The 25,148-nt window shown below is 39.7% G+C and overlaps 1 protein-coding gene and 1 pseudogene across 10 annotated transcripts in view; one reads left to right on the top strand and one right to left on the bottom strand.

Annotated features, from left to right (window-relative positions):
* FRYL (FRY like transcription coactivator) overlaps positions 1–25,148 on the bottom strand; it is a 272,003-nt gene that overhangs the window by 214,750 nt on the left and 32,105 nt on the right. For 7 of the 10 annotated variants that reach the window (XM_058722640.1, XM_058722639.1, XM_058722645.1 and 4 more), the window contains exon 2: positions 17,783–17,961. The exons of 1 other annotated variant lie outside the window; for it this stretch is intronic. The gene's annotated coding sequence lies outside the window, so the exon portion shown is untranslated. Of the gene's footprint in view, positions 1–19; positions 104–17,782; positions 17,962–18,121; positions 18,208–25,148 lie in introns of those variants that run through there. 2 more of the 10 variants (XM_058722642.1, XM_058722641.1) reach the window with 2 other exon arrangements.
* Positions 3,743–23,771, top strand: LOC131508082 (mitochondrial fission regulator 1-like; annotated as a pseudogene).

The raw sequence follows: 25,148 nt of genomic DNA, 5'->3' as shown, positions 1-25,148 counted from the left end.
TGCATCTCCTACTGCTTACCAGCAAAGGTGGTGAGAGAGAGTACTCGAAAAGCTACACATTCCATGCCAGCCAATCACCTGCCTGCTTCAACTCCTCTCTCCCCTGCACAGAAACGGACATTATTCCATCTCTGGGAAGATGGGGAGGAAGGGGGCAGAAGACACTGAAGAGGGCTGGATATGCATGTGTACACACAACATCCAAGAGAAGAGAATCTCTTAAAGTTCTTCCTGTTCTAAAATTGTGTGGTTCTAAGAGTTGGCTCTGAGAGTAGGAGTCCCTAAAGGGTAAGAATCATCATTACATCTCCCACAGCACCTAGCAAACTGGCTTCCAAAAAATACTGAAGCATTAAATAAAGATTAAATTCAACTAATAATATGCAAACTAAGCATAAATGCAAAGGTTTCTCCCATTAAATATAGGTTTTCTGCACACTATTAAATGTAAAACTCAGTGCTAATATATATTATTTGGAAACTCAGAAGCATAAAAATGTTAAAATATACATTGTGTATTTATTATGTATATGTATACAGAATATCTATGTCACAAAGCAAATACTATTCTTGTCATGTTGTCCATAAATGTATAAAAACAATTCACTGTAAAACTATTCTAAAACGCAGAATCAAATTAAACACTAACTTTTAGTTTCAATCTTACCTTTGTTTCTCTACCTGCTTCATGACACATTATTAATTAGCAAGGAAATGAGCAAAACATAGTCCTAGTACATACAAAAAAGAACAGCAGAGGACTGGACAATATACAACTTTCATAATTCAACCATGATTTATAGTACTCCAAGGTTCACCAGTTGTTGGCTCAAATGGTCTCCTCTGCCTTTGTCTTAGAAGGAATATTTTCTCCAAAATAAATTTCAATGATATCAAAGTTTCTTCCTATATATACTAACTTTCAATAAATTATTACAGTTTAATTGAAGTGGGGGGGGGTAAAAAAAAAAAAGAGTCTACATAAAAGACTTCCAATTCTAAATCCCAGTAAAACCTTTTATAAATAAAGACAATAAAGCCAATCTTTATACCTTTTATATGATATTATAAAATGCCATGTGATGCAATAAAGGACCCTTTCTCATGATGACCTTAAAATTGTAACACAACTCTCTTTCTTTCCATATGATTTACCTAAAATAAGAGAACTTAGCCAAAATTAACACAATTTCTGATTCTTTTTTTCTTAACGTTTTATTTATTTTTGAGAGAGAAATAAAGAATGCATGCACAAGCAGGGCAGGGGCAGAGAGAGAAGGAGACACACAATCTGAAGCAGGCTCCAGGCTCTGAGCTGTCAGCACAGAGCCCGACGAAGGGCTCAGAACCACAAACTGCGAGATCGTGACTTGAGCCAAAGTCGGATGCTTAACTGACTGAGACACCCAGGTGCCCCACAATTTCCGATTCTTAAATGAGGAAAATGTTTACAAATATATTTTCATTACTAAAAGAATAATGTATTTTAAGGAGCAATTCCAAATTTCCAGTTCTGGTTCGCATTTCTCACCTTTTCCCAGATTTCTAAATTTTAATTACAACTAAAAGTAAACATATGTTGAAAAACCTTCATGGGGAAGGATTTGCAATGTCCTAAAGGACAAAGGATTTGAATTTCCTAAATGAAATAGAGAATGTGTATTTGCAGAGGAGAAAGAAAGAAAAATAGGTATAATGGGAGTAGTACAGGATACAGGATGGGGATTAGCTTCTCTACAGGTTTTCTTCTTTTTTTTTTTTTTAACGTTTATTTATTTTTTTGAGACAGAGAGAGACAGAGCATGAACGGGGGAGGGGCAGAGAGAGAGGGAGACACAGAATCGGAAACAGGCTCCAGGCTCCGAGCCATCAGCCCAGAGCCCGACGCGGGGCTCGAACTCACGGACCGCGAGATCATGACCTGAGCTGAAGTCGGACGCTTAACGGACTGCGCCACCCAGGCGCCCCTCTACAGGTTTTCATTAAAGAATTGTTAGAGGCAATATCGAATGATATTTATTGGACCAGTTAATGTTGAGGAGTTTCCATTAGCCAGAGGGAGACATGAACTTAACAGTGACTAATGGTCAACTCTGAGCTTCCAGAATCTGCACTAAGTGATACCGACACAACCACCACCGTCCAGGAGCTTACAGACCAGCCAGAAGAGAGATACATGTGATGACAAGTTTCAGTGCTTTAAGAAAAGCTACCTAGGGGCGCCTGGGTGGCTCAGTCGGTTAAGCGCCACCTTCAGCTCAGGTCATGATCTCACAGTTGGTGAGTTCAAGCCCTGCGTCGGGCTCTGTGCTGACAGCTCAGAGCCTGGAGCCTGCTTTAGAACCTGTGTCTCCCTCTCTCTCTGCCCCTCCCCTGCTAGCATTCTTTCTCTCTCCCTCTCAAAAATGAATAAATGTTTAAAAAAAAATTTTTTTTAAAGAAAGCTACCTAAATGTGTTCAAGCTACAATCAGGTAGAAACAGTCATCAAGTTTAAGTGGAAGAGGAGACAGGGGCGACCTCACCAAGTAAGTGGGGCTCACAACCTCTGTTGCCAGGAGATTCACTGAATCGACAATCTACAAAGATATGAATGGTTTTGTGCCTCTATTTGAGGACCTGGCTAGCCACTGATTTAAAAAAATAAAAAAATTAAGGCTCAATAAACATGACTATTTCACTGCAGGCCTGTGAGCTGTAACTTCCCAGTGTGACAGGCCCCAAAGTTGGGTGCTATCCCGTATCGTCCTAGTTACACAATGGTGCCTGGCTTTATCCCAGAAATGGTTATCTCGGGAATGCCTCCTCCCCATGTTTATGAAAGGAAGCACTGTGTAGGGTAAGGTTTACACTGATTGACAGTTCCTCTCGCTCTAGAAATTTATAAAAGATAATAAGCAATGTATTCAGATCAAAATCCTCTGTATGGAAAATAACACATTTCAAAGTTAGTAACAAAACAACATTCCAAATGAGTTTGGTCACTATGGATGACCATATAGAACATGCCACAAAGCTTAATCCTTCACATTCCAGTACATCCAGTAACTCTACAAGGACTTGCACACAAAAGTCAAAAAGCCCCACCCCACTCCACCAATAGGCTTTATTCTTTACAGCGGTGAAGTCAGTCTAAATAAATTACAAATACAGAAGGGAAGAATTCAGTTCTGGTTTGCTGTACCCAAAGAAATGTGCCCTAGAAATCCAAATTAATTAAGTAGCCAATAATAACAATAACAACCACTAATTACTGAGGGCCTACTATGCACAAGGAAGTAGGTTAGGTGCTTTACACGCATCACCATTTTAACCCAAAGAAACCCATTTCCATAAATGTTCAACTTTGCAGCTATGGAAACTGACGAAGCTACTAAATGAATGGCGAAACACTGTTCACCTGGGTTTTCTTCTATTTTAAAATAAGCTGTTATGTGGAATTCTATGAAACAAACTTCTCAAATTAAAATGCAATTATGATTTCAATATATTTTTTCAGAACAAAAGCTAGAGACCTCTCAAAACAAGATTTAAACACAGTTAAGGTAAACTGTGTGTTAATTCCATAAAGAATAAATTTGCCTTACCAAAAGTAAAAACAAAACCAAAAAAAACATGGGGGGGGGGGGGGGGCAGCCCACTGTGATAGGAAGGGGCATTAGGAAGAGTACCTGATATGAAGGAGTCATGCCTCCAGCCTCCCCTAGTCCCTAGAGCTGCCCAGTAGCTACCTCGCTCTTCAAGTGCAGGAGCCAGTTGAAATATCAGGAATGAAAGCCAATGTGACCATCCCAATCTGGCAAAACAAGCCACATGGGGCTACTCAAAGTGTAGTGAGAAAAACTGGGACCAACCTGCCCCCTGAAGCCATGTCCCTGGGCATCCTTTGAAACCCCATACCCAACATGTCTGACCTGTGTCTAAAGGATGAACCCCCCCATCCCTGCTCTGGCCGACATTGCCTGGAATGCTGTGATGAAGAGGAGATATATGTCCGGGTCAGGAGTAATGCATGGCTCCTGAGGCACACCTGGAAGCCTAGCCCTCTAACTGTCACACAGCGCAATGCCTCAGTGCCCAACCTGCGTGGGTCCAAGGTGACCATCTTTCTGACCATTCCAGCACTGCCAGCCCGAAGTCGCACCGCAGTGCTGCAGGATGAGCTGAACTACCTGCACGGCCAGATTGCCAAGATAGCGGCATCTGATACACCTTCGGTTTCATTAACAACAGATTTCTTATCTCCAGGAAGTTCAAATGTCTCTCCTCCCTTACCTGGTTTTGGATCCTCACTCCACTGTACAACTTCCTGTGCCATTAGTGGCATCACCAAGCAGACCAAGGTAGAGGTCCCTGAGCTACCATTAGCCCCCCCTGCTCTGTTCTGCCAGCCCCGAAGGCTGTAAACCACAACACAAAGCAACCCACAGCTCGTCTGAAGAGGATGACTGTGTCTCTCTGTCCAAGGCCAGCAGCTTTGCAGACCTCATGGGGATCCTGGAGAACTTTCACCAGATGGAACAGAGCCTAGATCTAGCTCTTAGAAAAAAACCTCAGGAAAAAAACCTTAATGATAAGAGAGGTAAGTAATCTACCTGATAAAGAGTTCTAAAGTAATGGTCATAAAGATGCTCACCACACTGGGGAGAAAATGGGGAAAAGAATGGATAAACACAGAACTCCAACAAAGAGATGGAAAATATGCAGAAGTACTAAACACAAGTTACAGAGCTGATGAACACAATGACTGGACTGAAAAATACACTAGAAGTGTTCACCAGCAGACTACATGACACAGAAGAAAGGATAAGTGAACTCAAAGACAAGGCAGTGGAACTCTCCCAATCAGAGCAGCAAGAAAAAGAAATGAAATACTAGAAAAATAATGAAGAAAAAAAAAAAAAAGAAAGAAAACATAGCTTAAGGGACTTATGGGACTACATCAAATGGACTAACATTCTTATCACAGGGCTCCCAGAAGAGAAAGAAAGGCACAGAAATCTTATTTGAAAAAAGAATGGCTTAAAACATCCCTAACCTGGAGAAGAAAACAGACATCCAGATCCAGGAGGCCCAGGGAGATTCCTATGAGATTAACTCAAAGAGACCCTAAAAGCAGCAAGAGAAAAATAACTTGTTATCTAAAAGGGAACCCCCCCAAAAGACTATAAATACATTTTTCAGCAGACCATTTGCAGGCCAGAAGGGAGTGACACATGTATTTAAAATGCTGAAAGAAGAAAACTTCCAACCAAGCAAAGTTACTCAGGATTGCAGAGACTTTTCCAGATGAGCAAAAGCCAAAGGAGTTTATCGCCACTAAATCAAACTTACAAGAAATGTTAAAATGACCTCTTCAAGCTGAAAAGAAAGTGCTAGTCAGTAACAGGAACACATATCAAAGAGTAAATCTCACTGGAAGGATAAATATAATAATAATGAAAATAATGGATTCAGCACTTATTAAGGTTAAAAGGACAAAAGCAGTAAAAATAACTATGATTATAGTAACTAGTTAAGGGATAACTTAGATAAGGCACACACAAGATAAAAAGACGTAGGTCTGTCCAGTGCAAGACCGTTTACTGCCATGGGCTGCTTTCCCCTGTTTGGGTGCCTTCTCTAGAGCCAGGGCCTTAGTCTTGGCCTTCTATGGGGTGCCCAGTGCCCAGTTTCCGGATGCCTCTGGGAAGGAGCTCTTAGACAAAGCCAACAAACACCACTTCTTACACAGCCTGGCCCTGCTGGGGGTACCCCATTTACTCCTAGCCTCTAGAACCACTTTATTCTGCACCAGCTTTTACTTCCAGGCTCTGGCCCAGACTCTGGCCCCTGTGCGAGGGAGCCTGCTAATCTTGGGCTGGCTTACCTTGGTTCTTTGAGTTTCCTTGCACTTAATCTCTGGGTACTTTTTTTGAGAGTTGAAGCAGGGAGAAGATTAAAAGAGAAAGGGGAAAAAGAAAAAAAGATGAAAAATGTGACATCAAAAACACGCAAGGGAGGAGTAACAATGTTGAGCTTTAGAATGCAATCAAACTTAAGTTGACAACTATTTTGTCAACCTAAAATAGACTGTTATGCATATAACTTGTTATAGTTACAGTTAAACTTAACTACAAAACAAAACCGGTAGTAAATACACAAAAGATAAAGGAGCATAAGCATACCACTAAAGAATGTCAGCAAACCACAAAGGGAGAGAGCAAGAGAAGAAAGGAACAAAGAGGAACAAAAACCAGCCAGAAAACAACTAACAACATGGCAATGAGTACATACCTATCAATAATTATACTTTAACTGTAAATGGACTAAATACTACAATCAAAAGACAGAGTGGCTAAATGGACTAAAAAACAAAATCTATATGCTGCCCACAAGAGACTCCTTTAGACTTAAGAACATACACAGACTGAAAGTGATGGGATAGAAAAAGATATTCCATATGGAAACAAAAAGAAAGCCAGGGTAGCTATACTTATGGATATAAGACAAAACTCGGGGGCACCTCAGTGGCTCAGTCTGGCTCAGTTAAGCATCTGACTCTAGATTTTAGCTCAGATCATGATCTCACAGTTCATGAGTTTGAGCCCTGAACTGGGCTCTGACAGTGCAGAGCCTGCTTGAGATTCTCTCTCTTTCCCTCTTTCTCTCTCCCTCACTCCCATGGTCTCGCTCTCTCTCTCTCTCTTTCTAAAATAAATTTTTAAGGGGCGCCTGGGTGGCACAGTCAGTTGGGCGTCTGACTTCAGCTCAGGTCATGATCTCACTGTTCATGGGTTCAAGCCCTGCATCAGGCTCTGTGCTGACAGCTCAGAGCCTGGAGCCTGCTTCAGATTCTGTCTCCATCTCTCTGCCCTCCCCTGCTCTTGCTCTGTCTCTCTTGCTCTCAAATATAAAATAAAACATTTTTTAAAAATTTTAATAAATTTTTAAAAGGAAAAAATCGACTTTAAAACAAAGATTGTAAGAGACAAAGGGCATTATATAATGATAAAGGGGTCAATCCAACAAAAGACTAGAACGTTCATAAATAGTTATGAACCCAATATAGAAGTATCTGAATATATAAAGCAAACATTAACAGACATGAAGGGAGAAACAGCCATATAATACCAACAGAGAACATTAACAATTTTATGTTTCTTTTTTGAAAGAGACAGAAACAGGCAGAGCATGAGCGGGGGAGGGGCAGAGAGCGAGGGAGACACAGAATTTGAAGCAGGTTCCAGACTCTGAGCTGTCAAGACAGCACAGAGCCCGACAGGGAGCTCGAACCTGTGGACCAGGAGATCATGACCTGAGCTGAAGCCGGCTGCTTAACTGACTGAGCCACCCAGGCGTCCCAGCAGGGGACTTTAATACCCCACTTACATCAATGGATAGATCAGACAGAAAATAAGAAAACATCACCTTAAATGACATGTTAGACCCAACAGACCTAACAGATATATACAGAACATTTCATCCAAAAGCAACAGAATATACATCCTCAAGTATGTATGCAACATCCTCCAGGATAGATCAGGTAGGACACAAAACAAGTCTGAATAAATTTAAGAGGACTGAAATCCTATCAAGCATCTTTTCTAACTACAATGATATGAAACTAGAAATCAAAAACAAAAAAGAAAGAAAGAAGGAAAGAAACCAGAAATCAATTTTTTTTTAATAAACACAAAAGGTGGGGGAAGGAGAAATCATATTATGGCCAACAAATCACAGAGAAGGTTATTTTAAGACTAAGTTCAATCCTCTTCTGTTAATGTCTTCCTACTAACTTAAAAGTCCAAGAACAACTTTATAAAGGAAAGTGACATTCTTCTGTTTCAGCCAGAATTCTTAAAATAATCTTTAACTTAAAATGTTTCCCAAAGATGGATGCTCGCAGTTCAAATGCCAGTGATAATTCATTGGCTGCAAAATTCGGTGTTAGCAGTCTCTACATTTATAGGGAAAACCTGACACAGTATACGAGTATCAATTGCCATATCTGTGGTTTCAAATGAAACTTCCTTCCACAGCACTTAAATCATCCTTTTTCTCCTAGGTCCCTGGTTTGCTTCATTTCCTTTAATCTTGCTTTATGTTAAGACAATATTTGGTCCCTGGCTCCATTTAGTGGAGTTCAGGGTCATCAGAATAATGCCCTTGGAATGTTGTCTCTGAACCAACTTCCTAATATAGGTTATGCTCCTGTTCTTAAGAATTTTAATATATCCAAATCATAATGTCCAAATCATAACAAGGCTAGATGTAAATACTAACTGGAAGATTTATTAGAGTCAAGCAAAAAAGGAAAGAAAAAAATTTTAAGCTTTCTAGAAACCTAACACCAGCTAGGGTATAATAAATAAAAATAGACCTACTTCTGCTACCTTTGTCGAGCCCAGTGCTTTATCCAGCTAGGTAGTGAAGGACACAATGAATAAGACAGATCTATGCCTTTATGGAATCTGAGACTCATCCAGTTCTAGGACCATCTCTCCTCAACTGTCCTAGAAGGAGAGTGTTATAGAAAGTTTCAATATGGTGCAAATGGGACTCATTGCAAAACAATAAGCATGTATCTTTTAATATATCGGACTTCTGTATTAAGGTTGTGATTGTATTTGAAACCGGAATACTCGTGTAGGATTAGAAGGGAGAGGAAATAGAAGTGGAGAGTGCAAAGCTAGGAACTGAGTCACTTCTCCCACCTCATCAGGTTTTTCACCCTCACTACTGGTTACATAAATCCTATGTGGAATGTAATCTTTCACTTAGGACAATTTTATCTCTTAAGCCTTTCATAAACCTGTCACGCCATGAGCTACGTGAAACATTTTTTGTCTTAGAGGTTCTCAGTTTGCAAAATAAAAACTTTCATCACTCCAAACTAAATGCAGTATGACTGAAGATCACAGTGCCAAGAGAGAATTTGATTCTTACCGATAAGCACCTGCCCTAGTTAATGTTTCAAAGTAATTTTTTTAACAAAATTATATTGCAGAAACTAAGACTTAATTGTCCTAATGTAAGCAAGCTCACTAAAAATTTCCATTAAGATATTTTTCCCTTAAAATAATATAACCAAAACACTTCCCATTACTTTAATATCGCTGAAACACCAAAAATTTGTAATGTGACTTTAGGAAATTTACTTTTAAAACAGATTTACGAGGTTTAGACCGTACTGCATTTCCAATGACAAAAAGAAATCCCATTGAGGATGGAATTATTAAAATTATTATAATCTCCCGTTTTATTGCATCAATACGTATTAGAGGACAAAAATAGCCATTTAATTCAAGAAGTGATCCAAAGAGACTAAAAGTTACATTCATCTGTGAAAAGTCACATGTAAAACAAATCTATATAAACCCCATGTCCATTATAATGAGAAAGGACCTCATATGAGAAGGCAGCAGAAGGTATGTGGTACAGATACACAATACTAAGCTATATTAACAGACAAAGTGACTTAGTCTCATTTATAGGAGGAAAAGAGAGGGAAGGAGAAAGAAACATGAGAAAAAGAGGAAAACTTGTAAAAATAAAAAAAGATGGAGGGGTACCTGGGTGGCTAAGTTGCTTAAGCATCTGACTCTTGATTTCGGTTCAGGTCATGACCTCATGACTCGCGTGAGCCCTGCATCGGGCTCTGTGCTGCCAGCGCAGAGCCTGCTTGGGAATCTCTGTGTCTCCCTCTCACTCTGCCCTTCCCCTGCTCATGGGCACTCTCTCTCAAAATAAATAAACTTAAAAAAAAAAAAAAAAAAAAAAAAGATGGAGCACATAAGATCATTTTTTCCAAGTTTGCAGGCAGTAAATGATAGGACTCTTCTCTTCACAAAAGAAACATGCTGGCTGGCTCTGATATACAAACAAAATCACATATGAGAATCAAGTACACTAATATTGTCAACATGCAGACTAGTGCTTTCAAGCTAGCAAGATCCCAATAACAAGTTAGCCAAGTATAAGTTCGTCTATAAGACATCTCAGGTAAAAGAAGAGATTTAGATATGCTACATGGTCATGATTTTATTGGCCATTCTCCACCACCATAGAAATCAAATATTGAATGCTCTAAATGTGTCAGGAAGCCATCAAAATCCTCAAGGAGAAAGCAGTCAAAAAACCTCTTTGACCTCAGCCGCAGCAACTTCTTGACTCAACATGTCCCCGGAGGCAAGGGAAACAAAAGCAAAAATGAACTATTGGGACCTCATCAAGATAAAGCACATCCTTTGCTGTGCTTCCTCTGTACAGCAAAGGAAACAATCAGCAAAATTAAAAGGCAACTGACGGAATGGGAGATGACATATCAGATAAAGGGTTAGTATCCAAAATCTATAAACAACTTATCAAACTCAACACCCAAAAAACAAATCATCCAGTGAAGAAATGGGCAAAAAACATGAATAGACACTTCTCCAGAGAAGACATCCAGATGGCCAACCGACACATGAAAAAATACGCAACATCACCCATCATCAGGGAATTACAAATCAAAACCACAATGAGATACCACCTCACACCTGTCAGAATGGCTAACATTAATTAACAACTCAGACAACAGATGTTGGCGAAGATGCGGAGAAAGAGGATCTCTTTTGCCCTGCTGTTGGGAATGCAAACTGATGCAGCTGCTCTGGAAAACAGTATGGAGGTTCCTCAAAAAACTAAAACTAGAACTACCCTACCACCCAGCAATTGCACTACTAGGTATTTATCCAAAGGACACAGGTGTGCTGTTTCGAAGGGGCACGTGCACCCCCAACGTTTATAGCAGTGCTATTGACAATAGCCAAAGTATGGAAAAAGCCCAAAATGTCCATCGATGGATGAATGGATAAAGAAGATGTGTGTGTGTGTGTGTGTGTGTGTGTGTGTGTTGCAGAGTATTACTCAGCAGTCAAAAAAGAATGACATCTTGCCATTTGCAACTACATAGATGGAACTGGAGGGTATTATGTTAAGCAAAATTAGTCAGAGAAAGACAAATATATGACTTCACTCATATGAGGAATTTAAGATACAAAACAGATGAACATAACGGAAGGGAAGCAAAAATATAAAAACAGGAAGGGGGACAAAAACATAAAAGACTCATATATAGAGAACAAACAGAGTTGTTGGAGGGGTTGTGAGAGGAGGGATGTTCTAAACGGGTAAGGGGCATTAAAGAATCTATTCCTGAAATCATTGTTGCACTATATGCTAACTAACGTGGATGTAAATTAAACAATAAATAAATTTAAAAATAAATAAATATGTATAAGTCCCAGACTCCAAAGGCCCAAGAACCTGAAGCTAAAATGTCTGAGGACAGCAGAAGATGGAAGTCCCAGCTCAAGGAGAGTGAGCAAATTCACTCTTCCTCTGCCTTTTTGTTCTATTTGGATCCTCAGTGGATTGGTGATGCCCACCCACAGCAGTGAGGGTGGACCTTCTTTACTCAGTCTACTCATTTAAATGCTAATCTCTTCCGGAAACACCCTCACGGACATACCCAGAAATAATGTTTTACCAGCTCTCTAGGCATCTGTTAGCCTAGTCCAGCTGACACGCAAAAGTAACCAACACAGGGAGCCACCATGCATGAGTTTTTGACGAAGTAAGTAATATGAATGGACCTGTGATTTCTAAAAGTTACCTTTAGAAGCATATGGGAAAGAAGGCTGAATGAGCAGGACCAGTTTGGAGTAGCCAAGAGATAACTTTCTGAACTAAGGCTGTGGGAGACACCAACAAAGCACTGAAGTAGAACCGAAAGAATTTCACAACTGAAAGAATGGGGGACCATCACTTTTCACAAATACGACCACAGCCTCCTCAAGTTCTCCCTCCCATACATTGCCCCACTACAGCTGGGAGTGATTGTTTTACAAACTAAATCAAGTTGCATCTCAAGGCCCTCCACCCCACCTCCCTACATACCAAACTGGACTTTTCACTTCCTACAGGTTCAACTTCTTTCCTGCCTCAGGATCCTTCACTCACTGTTTTCCTTTATCCGCTAACTGGCACCCTGGTATTTTTCACCAGGCGGAACCCTAACCGGTCTTCAAATGTCAATTTGAATGTCCCTCCCTCAAAGACCTACCCACCTAAACTCTCTAGTCTAGTACCATGTCCCAACCTTTAGATTCTCTCTTGGAATACTTACACACATGTAGACATGGGTTTATGTATATATTTGATTAATATCTATTCCCCATTAGACTATTCCTAAGACGTAGGATTATAACTATTTGTTACCTATACCTAGCCCAGTACCTGGCACCTGGCAGGTACTTAACAAACACCTGCTGGGGGTGCTTGGGTGGCTCAGTCGATTGAGCGTCCAACTTCAGCTCAGGTCATGATCTCAAAGTTCATGGGTTCAAGCCCCACGTTGGGCTCTGTACTGACAGCTGGGAGCCTGAAGCCTGCTTTGGTTTCTGTGTCTCCTTCTCTCCCGCCCCTCTCCCGTTTGTGCTCTGTCTCTCTCTGTCTCTCAAAAATAAATGTAAAAAAAAATAAATAAATTTCTTTAAAAAAAAAAAAAAAACCAAGCACGTGCTGAATAATAAATATACCACAAGAGACCACTTTGAGTTCTTGACTGGGAAAATAATAATGCCATTACCTAATAAAGGGAACACAGGAACATCAAATCTGTGGATAAAGTGGAATTCTACCTGGGGAATATTGAGTTGAAGAAATAGTGAATTAGGTCTGAGCTGTAGAATCACCAGTGAATGATCACTCAGCCAAAAGAATAAATGTAACATTACTGGAAAAGGAGAAGCAAAATAAAGCAAGCTATGAGCAGATAAGACAAACCTCTATTTAAGTGGGAGGAAGAAGAAAGGAGACAAAAGGTTTATATTTCTAATATGTAAAGGGCTTATAAAATAGCAAATATCAACAAACCTGAAGAACACGAGGCTTAAAAAAATGGACAGTTAACAGTAGAGAAAAATGCAAATGCCTCCTAACCATATAAAAATATATTCAGCCCAATGTGTACCTCAAGGTAAACTTGGTATAAGACTATCTTTAGGGGCGCCTGGGTGGCGCAGTCGGTTAGGCGTCCGACTTCGGCCAGGTCACGATCTCGCGGTCCGTGAGTTCGGGCCCCGCGTCAGGCTCTGGGCTGATGGCTCGGAGCCTGGAGCCTGTTTCCGATTCTGTGTCTCCCTCTCTCTCTGCCCCTCCCCCGTTCATGCTCTGTCTCTCTCTGTCCCAAAAATAAATAAAAAACGTTGAAAAAAAAAAATTAAAAAAAAAAAAAAAAAAAAGACTATCTTTAAAAAAAAATGTTGTTAATTTAAATGATTCTAAAACGTGTATAGGGCTCCTGGGTGGCTCAGTGGGTTAAGCGTTCGACTTCAGCTCAGGTCATGATCTCCCAGTTTGTGAGTTCAATGCCCGCATTGGGCTCTGTGCTGACAGCTCAGAGCCTGGAGCCTGCTTCAGATTCTGTGTCTCCCTCTCTCTCTGCCCCTCCCCCACTCAAATTCTGTCTCTCTCAAAAATAAATAAACATTTAAAAAGTAAATAAAATAAAATGTCTATAAGGAAATTTTTAAAGTTAAAGATATTCAATTTCACGCATGAGATGAGTGAAATTAACATAACAGACTGATATTCCATTCAGTAAAAAAACAAGTTTGACAACATATTCTGTTGCTGAGGTTATACATAGACAAATAGGCACTTTCACACATTACCAATGGGAACACAGAGACACAGGAGGCACCCAGTTCTGATAGTATTATCCCTGGAGTCATTGAGAACCAGAATTCTTAGCTAAGAAAAAAAGATACAGATGTGAAATAAAAGACTGAGCAAAAATCTTATAGAGCTGAAACAATTGGAAATATCAGTATAAACTCATGAGGTTCTTAATCTTAAAAAATTTTTTTTCCTAATTTTCACAACTGAAAAGATCTAGTGACAATGGTCAATCCATTAGAAATAAGAACCTCTAGAGGCCAGATTGTAGTCTTGAAATCCTACTTCCCAGTAAAGGAATCAGGGGTCCTTTTGGGTCCAGCGATATCAGGTGTAGAGAGGAAATGTACATGATGTGCCTAGAAATCCTTGTCATACCAGATAATCAAAGCAGCTATCACAAACTACTAGAGTCATGTCAAAATAACTCAGCAACTTTAAAAGGCTCCCACTGGTCCAAGATTAAATAATTTAAGCAGCAAAAAAAAAAAAAAAAAAAAGGCAATGAATTTTTCAAAATTCAGTATGTTTAAATCTAAGAGGCCATAATGAGTCTAGGGAAGAAGAGGCGACCCTAACTGATCACTATTGGAGAAGGCTAATATAACCAACTCATTGTTTTGAAATTGGTAAGTCAGAAGAAACTATCAAGCTTTTCTCCAAGCTTTCCTATACGTACTGTACTACTAGGTAACAAATAGTACATGAGGAACAGTTTCCCTTTATAGAAGATTTCACATAATAAGTGAACAGTGAAGTTACAGTGTTACGTCTTGCAACCCCTAATTATTTAATAGACCTAAAGCAGGGAGCCCACTGCCTGTTTTTGTAAATAAAGTATTATTAGAACACAGCTATGGCCATTCATTCACATTTTGTCTATGGCTACTTTCCCACTACAAGGGCAGAGTATAGTAACTGTATCAGAGGAGACCAGATGGCCCACAAAGCCTAAAAATACACTATCTGGCCCCTTACAGAGAACGTTTGGCATTCTCTCATCTAAAGCATTGAGCATAAACGGCAACTAATAAGCATTAAGAGAGATGACTAAACACTTGTGTACCAGACAGACACTTGCCAAAATAAATTGAACCTGAATCTGAGCAAATCTCCGGATCCAACTGCCAATTAACAAGAAAAACAAAGGACAGAGGAATATGCTTATTTTTTTTAAGACTGCATTTTTAAGTAACCTCTACACCTAACGCGGGGCTTGAACTCACAACCCCAAGATCAAGAGTTGCACGCTCCACAGACTAAGCCAGCCACGCACACTGACAGACGAGTACATTTAATCACTTCACAGGAATGTAATCAGGAACATCCACATCTACGGCCCAAAGACCCAATTTGCTCAACAAAAATTTTAAGGACATAAGGCAGGGGGAACTTAGGAGAAAAATCAACTAATTGCAATGAGGGAGGGCTTATCTAGATCCTGATTCAAACAGCTCAACTGCTTTGGATATGTATGAAAGAATCAAAATTACCACGAACTGCACATTTTATTACGTTGGGATTGTTGCTGTTTTTTTGTTTTTTTTTTTTAAAGATGATAATGGTATTGTGGTTGTATTTTTTTTTTAATGTTTATTTATTATTGAGAGACAGAGACAGAGCATGAGCATGGGAGGCACAGAGAGAGAGAGAAGGGGACACAGAATCCGAAGCAGGATCCAGGCTCTGAGCTGTCAGCACAGAGCCAGACGCGGGGCTTGAACTCACAAACCGTGAGATCATGACCTGAGCCAAAGTCCGACACTTAACCGACTGAGCCACACAGGCGCCCCATGTGGTTGTATTTTTTAAAAGAAGATCTACTTTAAGAATACATACTGGAATATAAACAAATTATATGATGTCTAGGATTTGCTTTAAAATAATACAGAGTGTGAGAGAAGTCCATGGAAGAGAAGCAAACAATTTGGCCATGATTTGATAATTATTAAACCTGAGTGATGAATACAAAGGGGTTCATTACACTAGCCTGTTTACTTTGTACAAGTTAAAAATTTTTTTCAATAAAAATTAAAAATAAGGCAAAATCTTTCTTATTCAGACACTGAAAAAAATCTGATGGAAAAAGGTCAGGAAGTATGCTAGATCACCCCAAAAAGGCAACTGGACCGTGACAAGGTGTGGGATCTTTCAAAAGAAGGGTAAGAAGCCAACTTTGAAAAGAACCAGTTCAGAGATCAAGCAAATGAGTTTTACAAACTGAGTTATGTGCCCTTTTCCAACTATTTCAAGCACCTAGAAAAAGGATATATATGGCCAACGAACTTAGGTTTGAGATCTGATTAAGACGTGTTCCTCAGAGTTTTAAAAAGGCAAGAGACCATAAGATGTAAGAATGATCGTGGAGTTTGGGTAAGTGGAAAGCTAATGAGGCTAGGAAACGGCCTGCCTGGTTAAAGAAAACGAAACAAAAACAAAAACAAATGCCAAGAAACTACAAGTCAAAATTAATACTAAAAACAGATTTAAGAAGTGGGATGTGACAGAGGGTTATGATCATGACAGGAAGCTTGCCAAAGCCTCAGAAATTAGAAGTCTTCCAGGCGATGGTGAGGTCTAAGGTAGGAAGTAATGGGGTGTGAGCAGTAGGCAGAACTTTTGGGTTCCAGTCCTGATGAACGAATGCTGGGTAACTAATCAGTTTCAGCTCCCTGCCAAAGAATCACACCCTTTTCCCAAGCTTATTTCAACAGGTAACTGTATGTGTAAAGGTCCCAGGATTGGGAGCTCTGGTCTAAGACGTAGTGATATTGGAAAATCAGTAAAATGAAAATGATGGATGCTAGACATATCAAGGAAGCAGGATGAGAGCCACCAACATGATAGACAACATCAGAGTCAAATAAAGGAAAATTCTAGAGGTCAATAGAAGAGAAGGATAAAAAAATGTGGAGAGAAAGAATGAAAGACCTCAACTTCCAAACAAAATGATTAACTGAAAAATGTTGTGTTAGTGAAGGCGTTATTGTAACCCCACACTTCCAAGAACATAGTCTAAAAATCTATCAAATAGGTTACAGAAGAAAGGTATCCTCAAAAAACCAAAGAATCTACCAATTTGTTCATTATGATCATAAAGTGTTAGATGTATGAAAATACCAAAAAACCTGAAAAAACATTTAGTTTATTTCGCTCATTTCATAGATGAGAAAACTGAGGTCTACTAAGGCTAATTAACCTGCACTGAAGAACACCATACAATTAATGATCAGAACTAGGGCTAAAACGTACCCCATTCTTCACTCACCCTCTTGACCTTGCATCCTCATTTAATGCCATGGTTTCCATTTGGTGACTGACTTCTCTACAATACTAAACGCCATTATATATTTTCATGCTTCGATAGCAGGCATTTGATAAATATTTGTCACCTGACACTCAAAATGAGCCTACTTCAATGATTTTCTTTCAGAGGCCCCCCATATCAGCAACTGGTTCTGCTCACTTTTACTCCTCTGCCCCCCAACAAAAATGCACTGAGGAAATCTCAGAGATGTTCAAAAAACATGTCGGCTAACTAGCATCCATGCTTCCAAAAAATGTTAGAACACGAAAAGGCACACATAGTGCCAGGGGGAAAAAAAAAAAAAAAGAGTTGACATCACTCTCCTCTTATTATCTCCAAAAATGTGTAAAAATGTGTCATTACATAATGTACACATCAATGGGAAGTAAGACGATGTTCTTGACCGGATGGACTCAAAGCACCTAAACTGACAGGAAAAGACCCTTAACAGGATAAACTACCTCAGTCTTACAATAAGGGATTATGGAGAATGCACAGAGTACAGACTTCACACACGTTTATGTATTTTTAATGTATTCTCTATAAATGTTACATATAATCCTGGACCTAGAATCTCATGGAAGGAATGTTCTGAGCCTCCAAAAACCTGATGTTACTGCTATTTTTAGACGTGATTTTTTTAAGTTAGAAAAAAAAAAAAAAAAGGCAGGTATTATAAGAAGAGAAGGCATCATAGAGGGGAAGGCAATTCACACAAAAATTATTTTTACAAACTTCTATTATTCTTTTAAAAAGAAGTATGTATCCTTACCACTTAGAAAGGGTTGTTGAGGCACAGAGTTTGTAGAAAAGACACCAATTTTGGAAAGGATCCATCTAGAAGCTTTTTCGACCTGGAGCTTGTTGTACTTTGTAGGCACGCAAGTGGGCACAGTAGTGCAAAGCCGTAGTGATTCACCATGCACAAAGCAGAATATGGAATGTTCAAGGCTGGAAGATAAAAAATAGAGAAAAGAAAAATACTCGGGCTGGTTATTAGTAGCACCCATGTTTAAAACAAAAGGTGTCCCATTTTAGTGGTTTTTATAGAACAAATATCATTACTGAAGCTAAGTTTTTATAACTGAGAACTTGCACAAGAAGAACTTACTTATATAAGTATCTTAACTACGTAGGGAAAGAATCTATCTGGAGAGAGAAAACAAGAAAATGAGAATTAGTCTTCCAAAGGTTCTAAATTAAAGATTTCTTTGACACCCATAACTTCTTTGTCAAATACATTATAAATTTCCCTACCATCTAAACACAATTACCTATTTCTTAATGAAACAAGGGGGATCATCAAAGGAGTGCTTCCATAGTACTTGAGGATATATACCTTATAGGACTTGGGGTAATGACCCCAGAATGGCCTATATCTCAAAAGGTACCCCCAAAGTACCCCAACAAATAAGCACCCTCTGTTCCTGGTGGTGGTGTCAATATCTACAAAGTTAGGAATTAATTTATCCTTTGACCCAACAATCCTCTTTCTGGGACATTCTCCTACACACGTACTTGTACACTCATAAAGCATACAGCAAGATTGTTGTGAGATTGTTTGTAAAAGTGAAACACTGAAAACAACCCAAGTTACACATGATCCAGCAATTCGACTCCTGGGTATATAACAAGTGATAAAATACATCCATGCAAAAATAAAAATGTAAGTGTTCACAGTAGTGTTATTTGTAATAACCAAAAGGCAGAAACAAGACAATGGTCATCCACTTTTATAGCAATTTGACAGAGTAAATTTATGTTCCTTGAATATAATGATAAAGAGGGTGGGCTTGTATTTTATGTATCATATTTAAAGAAAAAAAAAGACAATGGTCATCAACTGATGAACAGATAAATAAAATGTGATAGATCCCATCCAATGGAATATTTCTGCCACAAAAAGGAATGAAGTAATGATACATGCTACAGCATAGATGAATCCTAAAAACTATGCAAAGTCAAAGAAGCTAGTCACAAAAGGCCACATATTACATGATTCTATTTATATGAAATGCCTAGAATAGACAAATCTACATACAGAAAAAACAGATTAGTGGTTGAAGGGCTGCGGGGGAGAGGAAGATGGGGAATGACTAATGGGTACACTGTTTCTCTCAGTTTCAGTCACTTGCACTCTGACCCAATACTAAATACTAAAATACTCTTCCTAATGACTTTGAAAGAATTCTAAGTGCCCATTCTAACTTGTATCTGACCTCCCCTCTCTCACTACTCCAATGAACCTCAAATTGCTGCCAAGTGCACAACTAGGGTCACAAAATTCTCTGGTTTGGTAGTACAGTGGTACTCCTAATTCCTACAGAATAAAGTTCAGAAATTAATTAGCCTCAAAGTCAAGATCCTAATGGCAGAGAATAAACTACGAGCACATCTCCCTAATATTCTCTAGACTAGAGACAAGCTGAACTCTGCTCATGTAAACATATCCCATTCCTACACCCACATCTTTTTTCCATCTGGAATGCCCACCCTTTGTTTCCATGCACTGAAATTCCTCTAAAATCATTTTTAAAGCAAAAAAATCACTTATCCGACCAGAGCATTGGATTTCTCAACTCTCACACCTTCAAGGACTAGTTTACAAAGACTATAAAGGGTACTACAAGTATTGTAAGTATGAAGTATAAACTAAGAAGAGCCAACATATATCACTCAACAAATGTCACTGCTATTCATTCAACAAAGTAATCAATAAATATTTTTTAAATTGACATACAAAATTAAAAAATTGTGTTTTCCAGCCATACTACACTCTTGGCTCTAGAAGCAACAGTTTAAGGTTTGACACCTTTGAAAGTCATGATGATGAGAATTTCTGATCATCAACAGGTTTCATTACGGGGAATCTCATATAGATTCATGATGTAAGAGCAGCAACCCATTATTTCTTTATTTAATCAAGAGCCAACTTGATTCGTAACCATTTCACAATATATGTCATAAGTCATTATGATGTATACCTTAAATGTATACAGGGGTACATGTCAGTTATACCTCAATAAAAAGGGGGGGACAATTTGATTCACTTTATTCAGTAATATCCACCAAAAACAGGGAAAGAGGGCAAGGCTTACCAAAAGACAATAGTTTCATTATCTTTTTTAAATTGTGGCAAAAAAATATGGGGCACCTGGGTGGCTCTGTCGGTTAAGCGTCCGACTTCAGCTCAGGTCACGATCTCGCGGTCCGTGAGTTCAAGCCCCGCGTCGGGCTCTGGGCTGATGGCTCAGAGCCTGGAGCCTGCTTCCGATTCTGTGTCTCCCTCTCTCTCTCTGCCCCTCCCCCGTTCATGCTCTGTCTCTCTCTGTCTCAAAAATAAATAAACGTTAAAAAAGAAATTTTTAAAAATAAATAAATTGTGGCAAAATACACATAACATATAATTTACCATCTTAATCATTAAGTGTGCAGTCAGCAGCATTAAATACATTTACGCTATTTGCAAACATCACCACCACCCATCTCCAGAACTCCTTCTATCTTGCAAAACTGAAACTTTGTGCCCATTAAACACTAACTCCCCATTCTCCCGCCTACCCCCACCCCCCAGCCCAGCCCCTGGTAACAAGCATTCTCCTTTCTCCTTTCTCTATCAAGGAGTCTGACTGCTCTGGGAACCTCACGCAAGCGGAATCACACAGGATTTGTTCTTAGTGACTTAGTGTTTTTTTTTTTTTTTTTTTAATTTTTTTTTTAACGTTTTTTTTATTTATTTTTGAGACAGAGAGAGACAGAGCATGAACGGGGGAGGGTCAGAGAGAGGGAGACACAGAATCTGAAACAGGCTCCAGGCTCTGAGCTGTCAGCACAGAGTCTGACGCGGGGCTCGAACTCACGGAACATGAGATCATGACCTGAGCTGAAGTCGGCCGCTTAACCGACTGAGCCACCCAGGTGCCCCAGTGACTTAGTGTTTTTAGTGCTTATTTTACTAAGCATGATGTGCTCAAGGTTCATGAGTGTTATCATTTTTCATTAAGAACTTCAAAACCACAGAAAGGACATGGTTTAAACAGATTCTAGTTTAAACTCATGGTTTAAACATACTCTATACCCTAGAGATTTAGAAGGCTCAAATTACAGAAAGAAAGGAAAAAGAAGAATAACAGGTACCAGATAATCCAGTCTGATACCAGGCATCCTGCTCCATACAACTCTGAGGAGGTAGTGTTATTATTATTCCCGATTGGTAAATGACAAAAGGGGGCCCAGGGGACCATGCGGTATTAGGTAGGCCTCCTATGCTACTTTCCTATTTCCATTTTGTTCTTACCTGACATATATCCATATATCCATTTATTTATCTCCTTATGGGCCAATTATGTGTAGACCAAAAACGCCGAAAATCACTACTTTAGTCGAAGGGTCACATTTATATAACAAAGTTGTGTCTATTATACAACATAGTTTAAGCATCTTACAATCTCTGGCTTTTCTGAGATGTTTGTCCATAGGTACACTTTTTTTTTTTTTTTAATGTTTATTTTTGAGAGCCCAAGTGATAGAGCACGAGCAGGAGAGGGGCAGAGAGAAAGGGAGACACAGATTCCGAAGCAGGCTCCAGGCTCTGAGCTGTCAGCACAGAACCCAACTCGGGGCTCAAACCCACGAACTCCGAGATCATGACCTGAGCTGAAGTTGGATGCTTAACTGACTGAGCCACCGACTGAGTTTATACTCTGGTGGAGAATATGGTAATGAAGCAAATACATTAAGGGGTTATTTATTTACTTACTTAACGTTTATTTATTATTGACAGAGAGAGAGAGAGCATGCACATGGGAGGGGCAGAGAGAGAGGGGGAGACACAGAATCCGAAGCAGGCTCCAGGCTCTAAGCTGTCAGCACAGAGCCCGATGCAGGGCTCGAACCCACAAACAATGAGATCATGACCTAAGCCAAAGTCAAATGTTCAACCGGCTGAGCCACCCGGGCACCCCCATAGGTACATTTCTTTAGATACTCAGAAATTAGGAGACTTTATTACTGCCAAAGATATATTTAGAGATTTTTACCCCCAGCAGGGAGGGGAGGTGGAAGGCATTGGAAGGCCAGGGTAGAGGATAAAATTCCAAATGAAAAGTCCAAGCAGGCTTGTTTTCCAGTGAGCCCAAATCTGTTAGAACATTCTTATGTTCTATAAGTTTTATTGTTTCCATCAAACTTCACCTGAGGACTTTTCTACTAAGCATGAGTTTACAATAGAAAGGGCGATATCACAAGGTTGTGATAGTCTACTTACACCTTAAATATATTCTCCCTATAATATTAGCTATATTTACAGTCATTTGATTTCCTTCTACTTCAGAATGAAAGTAAATATTCCCACCATCCTGTATTGCTATATTTTCTCCCTCAAATTAGTTACGACTTTTATTACATTTCAAGACATTATGAATTAAATACCTAACATTTAACTTGCTTAAACTATTTTTTCATAATTTAAATTACAGCAAGTACATCCACAATTAGAATATAAAATGTTATGAAGCAAAATCTGATTTTTAAGGACTCTGACTAAATAAACCCCCACTTATAACAAAGTCTACAATTCCCACTAATTTATTGTTTGCAGAAAATAATTTCTTTTGAGCACAACATGAGCACTCTTACTCATAAGAGAAGTACTGTGTTCACAAAATAATTTTATCTTCGTTGATATAATAAGAAGTCAGTGGTTTCCTTTTTGTGGTAAACAATGGGTCTTAGGAAACACATTCCCGCTAAATGTCTTTTACATTTTTTTTTATACACAATTGGTTCAACTTCCTAATAATCACCATTTACCAGAAATGTGAAAGATAAAAATCTATCAAGATACACAATGAAATTAAGCAAGCCAAAAAGAGAAAAAGAAAAGAAAATTACAAAGAGGGCAGGGTGGAGAAAACTTCCAACCCAACACCAACCATCTCCAAGCTACTTTTTAAAACTGAGAGTATCAGGGAGCCCGGATATATGCTGAGAATGTGGAGCCTGCTGGGGATTTTCTCTCTCTCTCTCTCTCTCCCTTGCTCTCTGCCCCTCCCCGGTTCATGCTTGAGCTCCAGCTCTCCCTCAAATAAATAAATGAAAGTTATCAAAAATATTTGAAAATTGGGGCACCTGGGTGGCTTAGCTGGTTAAGGAACCAACTTCGGTTCAGGTCATGATCTCACAGTTGGTGAGTTCGAGCCCCACATCGGGCTCTGTGCTGGCTTTAGATTCCGTGTCTCCCTCTCTCCCTCCCCCTCCCCCGCTCACGCTCTGTTTCTCTCTCTCAAAAAAGAAAAAGAAAAAATATTTTTTAAAAAACTGAGAATATCGGTTTCAAGGTGACAAAAATCTACATCTTTTTTCTACATTCCCAAGGGACCATGCCCATCAGCATACAAACATATTATATGATCCCTACCTTAAGGGGAGAAAAAAAAAAGAGGCCTCCCATGATACTGTGATTTATACTAAGAAATACATATTTGATCTTCATCCCATTTCTGGTACAGGACTCCTAAAACCCTTAGAATTTCCTAAGTGATGAGAGACTTAAAGGTGTCTTTTGTTGTTAATGAGGTGACTTGGGGGCCACACCTAAGGATCCGAACTAATTGCCAGGAGAAGCAACCATATGATTAGAGGGCTGGAACTTTCAGTGTCACCTTGCCCTTCACCTGGCGTCAGGGGGGAGACTGGAGAATGAATCCATCGCCAACGGCCAGAGATATAATCAACATGCCTGTGTCATGAAACCTCCATGAACACACAAAAGGATGAGGTCTGTCTGGAGAGCTTCCGGGTTGCATATGTGCAGACAAGGGGACAGTGGCACACTCTGAGGGCAGGGAAGGTCTGGGCCCTCTCCCCATATCTTGCCCTGTGCAGCTCTCCCACCTGGCTGTCCCAGCTCTGTATCCTGTTATAATAAACTAGTAATCTAATAAATAAAATGTTTCTTCAAGTTCTGTGAGCCACTCCAGCAAATGAATTGAACCCGAGGAGGAATTTTCTGGAACCTCTAACCTACAGCCAATAGGTCGGAAACCCAGGTTGACAACCTGGACTGGTGTCTGAAGTGTGTCTGTGGGGGCAGGAGTGGACATGGGGACATGGTGTTGTAGGACTCGGTCCTTCAACTGTAGGATCTGCTGATATGTCCAAGTAGTGTCGGAACTGAGTTGAATTGTAGGCCACACAGCAGGTGTCTGAGAATTGCCTGGTGGTGTGGGAAAAGCCATGCAATACATACACACACATCTGGAATTGATGACCAGAACGACTACCTCCCTTGACCACAAAACCCCTGTCCATGACTAGAGCATCTCTCTGCTCCCTGTTGTAGTAAAAGTCTCCCACACAGTTGTCTCTGTACAGTATTTTACTAGCTTCTCTTCACCCTCTTTTCTCATCTATCCGTTGCAAGGCTTTCTACCTTCCAGTCCGCAGGACTGTTTGTTGAGGTCACTAATGACCTCCATGCCTCCTGAAATCTAAAGGTCAGTATCAGGCCTCATCTGACTCCACAGCAGCACTTCCTTCCCTCCTTTTTGAAAGACTGTCTTTGCCTGGACTGCAAAATGCCACACTCCTGGTTTTCTTCCTCCTCCTATGAGATGGTCTTCCTCCACCTCTTTCCCAGCTCAGAACACTGAAGAGCCCAAGGTCAGTTGTTGGCCTTCTTGTCCACTGGCATTTACCTCTAAGTGACCTTACCCAGTCTCAAGGCCTTAAATTCAAATTTGGGATTTGTCAGCATATAGATGGTGTCTCTAACCCCACTCTCTCTCCTGAGCACTAAGCTCAAAAATCCAACCATCCATTTGGACATCAAATAGGATCTCAAACTCAACTCTTTATACATCTCCTTAAATCTTCACCTGCCCCCAACATTGTACCTCAGTAATAATACCATCATTCTTCTAGAAGTCACTACTTCATCCTAACAGAAAGTAAAAAGATGAACTGAAAAAACAACAACTCTTCTTAGATGCAGGAGAACAGTGAGGTCATAGGGCAAATCAGAATTCCCAGAATTGAAGAAACAGACAAATACAGAGTCACAACTTATAGAATAGAAACTTCCATGGAAATCAGTGCCAGGGTAAGAAAACCTGAACTTTAATGGGCAATTTGCTGGA

Source organism: Neofelis nebulosa, chromosome 3 (genome assembly GCF_028018385.1).
Source record: "Neofelis nebulosa isolate mNeoNeb1 chromosome 3, mNeoNeb1.pri, whole genome shotgun sequence".
Classification (NCBI taxonomy): domain Eukaryota; kingdom Metazoa; phylum Chordata; class Mammalia; order Carnivora; family Felidae; genus Neofelis; species Neofelis nebulosa.
This window is presented reverse-complemented; position numbering and strand designations above follow the sequence as displayed.